This window comes from Haliaeetus leucocephalus, unplaced genomic scaffold (genome assembly GCF_000737465.1).
Source record: "Haliaeetus leucocephalus isolate CR32 unplaced genomic scaffold, Haliaeetus_leucocephalus-4.0 Scaffold284, whole genome shotgun sequence".
Taxonomy (NCBI): domain Eukaryota; kingdom Metazoa; phylum Chordata; class Aves; order Accipitriformes; family Accipitridae; genus Haliaeetus; species Haliaeetus leucocephalus.
Window position 1 is genome coordinate 3729896 of NW_010972720.1, and position 10760 is coordinate 3740655.

A 10760-nucleotide genomic window follows, 5' to 3' on the forward strand; every position below is an offset into this window, starting at 1 on the left:
ATCAATGTTTCCACAAACAGAATTTTTTTTTTAAAATGCATAATATTGAAAGAATATTCTAGAGAGACTTGCATGGACAAGGAATTACTGAGAGGATCTACAACAGACAACACTGTGACTGAATGGCACTGAGTAATTAATGAAAAACACAGGAGGAAATTCACCTCTTTCACTGAGAGTGTCTGCTCCTACAGCGGCCAAATTCTGACCTCAATTATATCTGTGTGACCTTATCTAGCACCATCTGTTCAAAAATGCATGCCTAGCTCCTTTTTGCTGTCTCAAATTTTCTGTAAGTGTGTTTTGAAATCTAATTAAATATTGTAGTTATATCTGTAATTTGTTTACATTTTTATCTTGATTTTACTTACACTTTCTAATATTAACATACACAAACAGATGAAAAGCAAATCTGAGAGTAATTTTCTTAATAAAAATAATGAACTGTTTGATTAGCATTTGCTATGGAAACTTACTTAAGTGTGAAATATTTTTGACACCTAGGATTCTGAATCCATCATGCTTCTAATTAAAATATATTTTTAAATGACCCTGTATTGTGGCTTTTCTGTTTCAAGTAGATTTGTGGAAGCACTGTACTCTCAGTTTTCAAAATTCTTTTTTTTCTCTTTCGATCCCTTTCATGGCTTCTTACAATACATATGTTCTCTCATTCACTGAATGGCACTGGAAAGGATGAAAGGATTTATTCATGGTGAATATCTCCATTATCTACCTCTTAAATCTTCTAGGAAAGACCCTTATGCCCTCTTTCATGCTTGAGAAGAGCTATCTATAAACATTTTCAAAGCTACTTAGTTATCCTCACCTGAATCCTCCATAAAACTTAGCACCAGTGTGAGGTCTGTCAAAATGTGTAATGTTTAAATCACATGATTATCCAGACCTCTGCTTCCCGTACTGTTCTCGTGTTTTCACGTCTTCCCCAACAATCTTTTTCCATGTGTTAAGTGTTCTCATGTACTGTAAGGTCTTTTGGGTGTGGGTTGCCATTTCATTTTAAATTTGTACAGCGTATAGTGCCAGTGTGTCCTAGCTTAGCACTCCTTGATCCTTGACAATACGTTAATGAGCATTAATATATAAAATGAGAAAAAATACCGTTGCTAACTAGAATAACCAATCAGCCATCAATAATAACTAAATGATAAATAATCATGTGTCCATTGCTAAATTTGCTTTTGTTACCACTTTTTTTATCAGATTGCTAAGTTACAGTAGCTTACTTTCTTTGTAACCTCAAAATAATTATTACATGTCACAGAATAATATGTTCTTACAGTATTATTTTGGCCTATTGTATCAGTCTGTCTCAAAACAAGTTGTGTGTAATATATTTCCTATTTGTAATTGCTGTAGTGGTCCACTGCAGTAATAAAGTTGTCACATGGAACATGTAATAGACCACTTTACATTGTTGGAACTGCTTTTTTTATTGCAACTCCTTGTAACTTTATGATGTCTTCATAAATGTGATCCATGGCAATAATAAAGTTGTTGGACAAATACAGCAAGTTACTGTTTGCTTCCCCCAAGTCTGAAAGTTATCTTGACATTGTTAAATGAGCATACTTAAAGTTTTCAGTGTTGAAAGGAAGGCAACCAGAAACTTGTATTATACAAATATTATTTTAGAAATATGGCAACTTACAATGACTACATCTATTTAATGTGGTTTTGGTACGCCTACCAAAATTTTTAAACAGGATCCTCACTGAGTTAGGATTATCTAAGACTAGAGGGCAAATCAACACATGCACCACTGTGATGTTTTCATGGTTAGAACACCCCAAAGAAATAAATAATTGTTTTGGGAGGTAATTCACAATGTGTAAGCCCCAGCTTTGAAAAGAAAGTTGTGTGATGTCTGTTCATTGTGCTCTGCCCAAGTTGTTTTCTCTGTAGTCTTTGTTAGGACACACTAATGCCATTCTGCATTTTTCCATGTATAGTTTGTACAAACCAAGCCCCTTGTTTTATACCGGATTCTGTGCCTCGTACTCAAGTTCATCCACATAAAGCTTGCTGAGGTATCACAGTCCCATAGTGTTCAGTGTAAAGATGGTTGAAAAACTTTGAAGACAGATTTTAAGAATGGGGCTAAGAAGTGGTAAAGAGCTAGTTCCTACTCCATGATGTCTGAACTGGATGTATCCACAGCTCTGCAGTGTTTCTAAACCACTGAAGAAATGTACAAATAGGGTCAAAGTCGTTTTAAGAATCTGTTTCAGCAATGTACCAACCATTCAATTACTGTCCTTTGCAAGTTCCACTGGACTCTGATACTAACCACAGGGGTTATTAAGTGGGAAATACATCTTTTTTTGGCTTCAGACTGACAAACTAGAATCTTGAACAAAAACCCTCTTGATAGCATTTTGCCAACTACATTTTAAGATGAAATGGCTGAGATACAAAGCACAGAAATACAAAGTTGTGAGCGACCACTACATTTTGAAGTACATTTTTGTGCCAGAAATTGACCTTCTCTACTGATTGAATCATAGTATATGATGCCTGGAGACAAGGGGGCAAGCCAACGGTTAAGCAGCAGGTGTAAGTCTGAATTTACTTACTTTGTGAGGATTTAGTCTGATTATTTGAGTATAATAATCTCAGCCTTTCCTGGTCACACAAGTGCAACACCACAGAATGCAAAGGAGACTGTGTAGATTGAAACAACAGCAGAATTTTGCTTCAGATTTTGTGTGGTTTGGGTGTAAAGAGAATCTGCCAGTATTTTCACTTAAAGTACATATGTGCATAAACACTACACATTTCTTATTGAAAGGAACTATGTTAACAGCTTTCCCCCTATTTATCTGAACATATTTGTTGTATTGTATATTCTACCATGTGTTCTTTGTGTTCATGTATATGAAGGACAGCTGTGTAGCTTGGGGGCTATCTGCTGAGCTATGGTACAGATAACCGTATGGTACCTGGCTCTAGCTGACTATATTTCAGCTGGAGATTCAAACTCATAGTCACAAGCAGTACAAATGTAGGGGTGTCTCTTATTCTACTGGAATTACCCCATTAGCTTGTTTTTGTGAAATCTGTTTTCAGACTAATAGATAGTGTATTGCTGGATTAACTCTTGTACTGACAACTCACGAGAAAACACCCAGGATTTGCATGCTTATGTTGCTTCACATAACAGGACTAATTTATCATGTCTGACTCCTCTGTAAGCAAAATTACCAGAGATGTAGTGTGAAAAAACAAAGTTTATATTTACAGATTTATATTTTGAGGGAGTACCATGTAACATTTCAAATACATGGTAGTTTGCAGCAGAGTCATGGAGCTAGCCTAGATCCACAAAACTATTTTAAGCTCCCAAGTCATGCTTAGGTTCCCAAACTACCAACTATGTGAAACTACAGACACAATAGGAGGTAGGAATCCAAATCCTTTTGCAAGTGTGGCCTGGCCTATGGCTGAACAACTGACTTAAATCTGATTTAAATCTCAAGATGTTTCTTTGAAATACAGTCCCCTGAACAGACAGCAGTGAACTAATTGACGTGGCACTTAGGGGCATGGTTTAGTGGTGGACTTGGTAGTGTTAGGGTGACGGTTGGACGCGATGATCTTAAGGGTCTTTTCCAACCTAAAGATTCTATGATTCTAAGCTGAACAGCCTGGACTTAAAACTGGAGCTTTCTGGACACACTGGTTCTAGACCTGCATCTTCTACTTTTGAGAGACGTGCAAAACAACCTGCAGTCCATGCCCCTTTCACATCAGTAAGACCCACATGTAAGTACATTCAGAGGACTCTATCTCTTGGCATCCACCAGTGCCTGCACAGATACAGGGCAGCTCTAGAGAAGACAAATGCAGACTTGGGATTTAGTGTGGCTGTGAGAGTCACTAAGGAAGAGCAGCACACATTAGAGAAGATAGAATGAACAGAGCTATGTAGAATGGGGCGTGGAATGACTGAAGTACCTCCACCCTGCTTCTTAAAGAGCCTAGTATTCTTCATTTCTACCTACCAAAGTAATCTTAAATGAACTTCTCTGAAATATTTTTTTCTTTTCTGTTGTGCATATCTTTCTTTTCTATGTCTATTTTAAACAAGATGATCTCAGTGCAAAAAAATGTGTCTAACAATCTTTGTACACTGTTGAAGAATTGCATGCATTGCTATTGAAATACTACTACTACTACTACTACTACTAATGATAATAAGGCATAATGAACTGATATAGCATAGTTTCTTCAGGACACCCCCCCCACACACATGACAATAAACTGTTTTTGAAAACGTACCCATTTAATGTATTTTCATCAAACCACAAGTTATTGCAAATATGGCAGCAGGGAGGAGGAACAGGGAATCCTGAGGAGTTGCCCTTGCCCTGTGTTACAACAAATTGAACAAAATGTGGCTGATTTTTCCATATTATTTATTTTGTTAATTTCTTTCTCAAATTGTACAAATTTCCTATAAACTGATTTTGAAATTTTGACTTAATCCGTGACACATTATTTAATGAAATTTTGTCCAAAAGGCCTATCCCAGCAAATATTATTTAAGATGAAACTACTTACAGACTTCAAGAGAAACTAAATCTTATTATTTGTTTAGAAATCTTTTTAAGCATTTGTTAATTTCAGTAATCCTTGAATTGGAAATACAATCATGGCTAAGTGATATACAACCTGGGAGCTAATTTAATCAGTAAAACCATTCTGGGAGCAAAGATGGTTGCTTTCACCTGAGCTATGACTGAGGCAGTGCCATCACTTCTCTAACTCGATTTCTAAATTTGTGTATTATGTTTTATTTAGTGGTCTTAGCAGAGTTTGCTCCGATCAAGCATGCATTCTAATAGTGTATAATTGTGTTTACAGAATCAGGGACTGCGTTATTTTCAAATACCATTAAGCGCTTTGTTAAAAATGGCTCCATCAATGTACGATAGTGATGGACCGTTCTTTCAGGTGCTTACTCTGGCAAAGGTTTCACCTCCTTTAAACAGTGGCCGGTGTCAATTCAGCTTACAATGTTTATCGCCTCAGCAGTCTCAGTTTTCTTTCTTGTCATGTATGTATTCAAAGTTAAACTGTTACTATTTTTATCACTCCATTTTTTCTATAATTTCCACATAGTGATGTGTGTACTGCTGTACTGTCGTATGGTCTGTGACAGGTCTATTTCTACGTAAGTATGTAAAAATACAAAGGTAAAGTCTGTTCAGCAATTTGAGATATAATCTGGAATATTAATCAAGTATTAAAAAGATCAGATAATGTGTAATGCATAAGTCTGTATTTTAAAAGTTTGGCATGTTTTTTTTCTGCAATTTATTTTTGTTCATTAAAAGATATTCCAACAAAAGTGTCGTCTTTGACTAGTATTTAGTCCTAGAACTATACAAGCGTTAGTTATAAGCAATGCCTCTGCTTGTGTTTAAAGAACTTACATTCATTAACTTTGCACATATTTGGCTTTGAAGTAGCAAATACAGACTCCTGCTAGTCTACAGACAGTATGAAATTACGATTCTATCTACAGTCTATAAGAACTAGCAGATGAAAGAGCACGTTATTTCAGTGTCTCACTCATAAAACAGGTTTCAGTCAAGGAGAAAAACAGATTAAAAATCAATCCGTGTAATAAACATAATACCCAGAAGCTGAAAAATATATCTAAAAGATATAATAAAATTCCCTTGAAAACCAGATGGGACGTGGATCTTCCTCTCCATTCAACATTGTGTAAGATATGTGTGGACTTTCAAGCAGCATTTTTTCATTGTTTAACTTGTGAAGCGTAAACAGCATCTGGTTCCATACACTGTGTGTATTTGACTGCATTCTGATTATTTTATACTAACAAGAATGAACCCAGCTGAGGAAGTATGCTGCTGAAAATGACTCTTGATCAGCAAATGACTTAGTAATTAGGTACACAGCTGGATCAGCTGCATTTGGCTCTATTGTCCACTACTGTTCTAGAGGGCAATAAAGACTGTAAATATATACATGCATGCAGGCAAACAGACTTTGAAGCCAAAAAATTATAAACTATATGTTACCACTTAATTGCACCTTAATGCCTGTATGTATCCACTTAAAATGAAGGACATCATTGCAAGGAACTTCCTCCATTTCCAGCTGCTAGTGAAGCATACTTTGCTTTTTACTACTCCAATAATGTGAAATCCTAATTACAAACTGAGCAATCCTAGAAAAAAAACCACTGGGCTGGCATATATGCCATTAATAATTTACACTTGTTTCACGTTTATTAGGAATTGTATTTTTGTATGGATGTATCCTTCTATGTAGACACACTCACAAAATATGCCAACAGCTATAGCGTTAAATTAGTCTCTCTCTGTAATGATCCAGAGTTTTCCAAACAGGCAATCCCTGTCATGTAATTAATTTTGTCATCTTTTGCTTAGGACCTGGATGTCTCCTGCTGGAAAAAATAATGACAAACTGGTCCTTAAACTTCTCAGGTCATGACCTTGCCTGCTTGGTGGAGAGTGGTGGTTAGAAAGATGTCGTCTCAAACAACTCTGTTGACAGTCAGGGTGATTGAGTACATTCAAAAGTTTTCAGTACAGCACTGCCTTATGCCTTCATAATCTCTGATCAGCACATTTTCATCTTGTCTACTCTTGTCTGGCATTGCCGTGTCCCGTATAAGTCCTTAAACTGCCTTAAGCATGACATAAAAGCTCATATGGTGGTTGTCAAGATATCACTTGCAATTTGTCAGTCCAGGAGCTCCACCACAGATCTTTTATCCCCGCACTCTATCTTAGAAACCATGGCAAATCTTCTGGTAGGCCAGCTTGTTGGTAGCAGAGTCCAAGTAAACCAGTACAGTCTGCTGAGTGCTACATTTTTGTCTAAGCAGAATTTGGATTGCCTCATCACTCTGAACAAACCAGATTTAATGTCACCTAAGCATAGGTGGTTTGATGACAAGCATGACAGACTGCACCACATAAGGTTTCTGTACTTCCTTGACATTGGTGACAGCATACATGTATTTTGCAGGGTAAAACTTACATCCATCGAAGTGGATATATTGCAAATACACTCATAATTATGCATATGTGCATTGTGATTGGGCAGGGCAATGTACACATGCACAAACACGCACAGAGGCACAAGGATTAAGATGGTCAGTGAACACCTGCTTACACACCACATAACTATCACAGGGCAGCCACAGATGTGAATTTTTAAGCATGCCTGTATCATAAAAATACTTCTATACACGCCATTATTTTATTTTAGTTGAATTTCCAAATTTATTCACTAGGTGGCAATGTAGTATGTAATTTGTAGCAAATTTACAGCAGAGCTGTATTGATCAGAAATAACTGCACTAGATAAATGCTTTATACTGGATTGCAATAAAGAAATGTTGATTCATAGTCCAATTTTTTCTTTTTTAATTTTATGCTCATAAGAATTCATACTCTATCTACACCTTAAGTAGAAAATACATGAGGTTGTGGTAGATTGCAAAGCCTGCAAGAGTCACATGAGGTATGTAGAGGTAGCTCAGGAGAGCCAGTGGACCCCATTACCACCAGTAGTCATGTCTGAAGTGTTAGGCAGGGATGGAGTGTGGTGCAAAAAGGAGCACATGCAGCTCAGTCACCTCAGGGGGAAGAGTTAGTTTCAGTCAGTGAGAAGCCTGATTACAGCCAGGAATTCGAAATATTTTATTAGAATGAGTTTCTGAAGTATATCTGCTCTGGTTGTACCAGAGCTCTAGACAATGATGTGAAGACTGGTTCAGAGCAGCAGAATGTGGATATCTTCGTCTACGAGTTCCTTGGGTTTTCTCTCTTATCTGTTAACACTGATGCTTTAGAAAATGCCCAGAAGAGCCTCAGAGATGTGGGCTAGAGGTAGTAGGTGCACCAGCCTGGTGGAGCTCGTTAGAGCTGGCAGCTCTCTCCTGGAGACCTGTGGCAGAAGGAGGTCTGCACTGCAGGGCCAGGAGAAGACACTGCGGAGATGGAGCCCACCATCAGTATCAGTTGCAATTCCTCTTTTAAGATTCACTGTGCATGCAATGGATAGGCTGCCTGTATGATTTGATTACTTCAATATTAAATCTTCCTTTTATAGACATAAAATGTGAAGTGTTAAAATACAGATGCTATGTTATATGGAGCCAAGATGTTCTTTTTCTCATTTGCCTTGTGAATTAATGAAACACTTTATGTCAGGCAGATTCAGCCTTTGCTGTTTTTCAGAATGACTTCATGCGAGGCTACCTGTCTGCCCAGTTCTCTGTAGGCAGCCTTTTGCTTTCTCAAATTTCGTTATGTGACTTGACTGGTTAATTTGTTGTCTTTTTAGCTGTCCATACTTTTTACTCTAGGGCAGTGGGCAATGTTTATATTTAGAAGTTTTTGCTGCCGTGGTGCTTTATAACACAGATGGTTTAGTCTGTCTGACCCAGCACTCTTTTGTCCTTAGCACTTTCTGTCAAATTGTCTCAATTATCTCTCCATTCCTTTGATAGATTGTACCCCTGCTGTGATTGTCAAGTAGATAATAATTATTTGGGACATTTAATTATTTTTAGACTAGGCCTGTTATATATCTCAGAGTTTCTAATGCTTATGATTTGGTTTTTTTAGGGGACCAGCTAAGAAATAGCTATTAGCTATTATTAAAATGTATGCTGCAATTCAGGATAATTGTACTATATTTTATGTTTCTTTTTGCTGTCCATAGTAAAAGTAAACAAATCCCCCAAATGTCAGAAGTCTTTTGCAACCAGAGGTGGCTCTCGCCTTGGGGATAGTGGGGTCCAACCTGACCAGAACATTATAAACCCTGCTAAAACTTTTCTTTGTCATTCTGTTTTAATAGGGATGTCCAGTGGCAACATAATGCAACAGAAGTTTAAGAACAGTACAGGTTGTTCATTATCAGGGTAAAACTAATAAAACAAGAAAATTTACTTATTAAGTACTGGGAAACAGGAAAAAATGGCCAGCCACCTGTAAAAACTCTGCAGAACTTTTACAACTCTTTTTGTTACAACTCTGAACAGGCTTTTTGTGTTGTCTGAGTTGCTACAGGCTCTGCAAGAACGGAGGTCACCAATGAAGTTCCTAACATGTAACAGCTTGTTAAAATATGTGATAAATTTCCATCTTTATCTATGTATATGTGATAAACTGTGAATGCACAGTTTTAGGACACTCCTGAGCCTGCCCAGTAGCCCTGAGTGAGGTCTCCGTTGAATTATATGCATGCAAACATAGATACACATGCAGTTGCACACAAGCCCACTAGAAGTTTTTCTGTTGAAATTCCCACCAGCCAACAAGCTTTAAAGCTGCCACTACTTGCAACATCTGTGAAATATGTTTTTGACTTATGAGGTCTTGTTCATATCCTGCACTGTCTTCTCCAGCTTCATTCAAGACCAGTGACACAAGGAAGAACCCATTGTTACAAAATGCCAGCTTACAGCACGACAGTTACTACAACAGCATTTCCATCCAGAATGTTACATAGTGTGAAATTTTTCTGGTTTTAACATCGACGTATATTAGCTAATAGTATGTATCACCCAGTAAAATAACTCATACAGATGGCTGAAACCAAATCCAGAATATCATGCAACTGTTGCTTGTTGCATTTTTGCTCACTTCCATGTAAAAATTCTGTCACATAACCAGTAACTTCCTCTGGAAAGCCAGGTAGAAACCTGGATTTTTTACCCGAGTTAAGTCTGAATCCTTGAAATGTATTTGTTCTGAAGTGATCCCTACTTTGACCACAAAATGAGTAATTAGAAGTAATTTAATTACACAGGAACTGATTATTAACCCTTTATCTCTGAGCAATTGACCTGGATATAAATATTGGTACATTGCACTGAAGCACAGGAAAGGATTTCCTTATATGGCTTTATTTAAGTTTCTTTTTTTTCAGCAAGGCATTTCTTCCCATAGCATTTTGATACATACATGGATTAGTCTTTTCTAGATTGAATTTACAAAGCTTTTAACTGGGTATTTGGAGAGCAGGGTTTTATTAGCTTTATATTGGCCAACGGAAGTGCAAACCTTGTTTTACGGGAGGAACATAAACGCAAAACTTTTTTTTACAGGAAGAATATACATTTCTCAAATCTGCACCTGATTTCACTTTAATGTTTGGGTTTTTTTCCCTGTAGTCCTTTGTTTTCAATTAGGTTAGTGTGCCTGCTAATAAGTTTACTGTCTGTTTTCAGCTTCCTTTGCATTCCTTCTGTACATGGATGAAGTGGAGAAACTAAACTGTAGTGATTGTGGCCCTGGTTCTGCAACAATATGTATATATATTTACTTAATTTAAAGCCTACACCATGACACCATCCATCATTATTGCACTGTGAGCCTTGCAATATTTGTTGTTTCTCTTAAAAGCTTACTTTGTAAATCATGTCATCAAGAAAGAATCCCAGCTTTCAGCTAAACAAAAATATAAATTTTTATCTTCCTAATAGGAGAGGGAAGTTTGAAAACATGACTTGAATATACCAAAAGGCTTTTAAAGATAGTAGGTAAAAGAGAAAGATAAATTTATTTAGAATTATTGTGATGTTTAAGAAAACCCTTCTTTTTTGGGTTGGGGGTGATTGCTGAACCCTGGACATTCAGGAGACAGAAAAAAGAGCTTTTAAGCAGAGGCAAAGCATTCAAAAATACTAGCAGGCAAAATTGTCCTGTGCATTGTTTTCAATG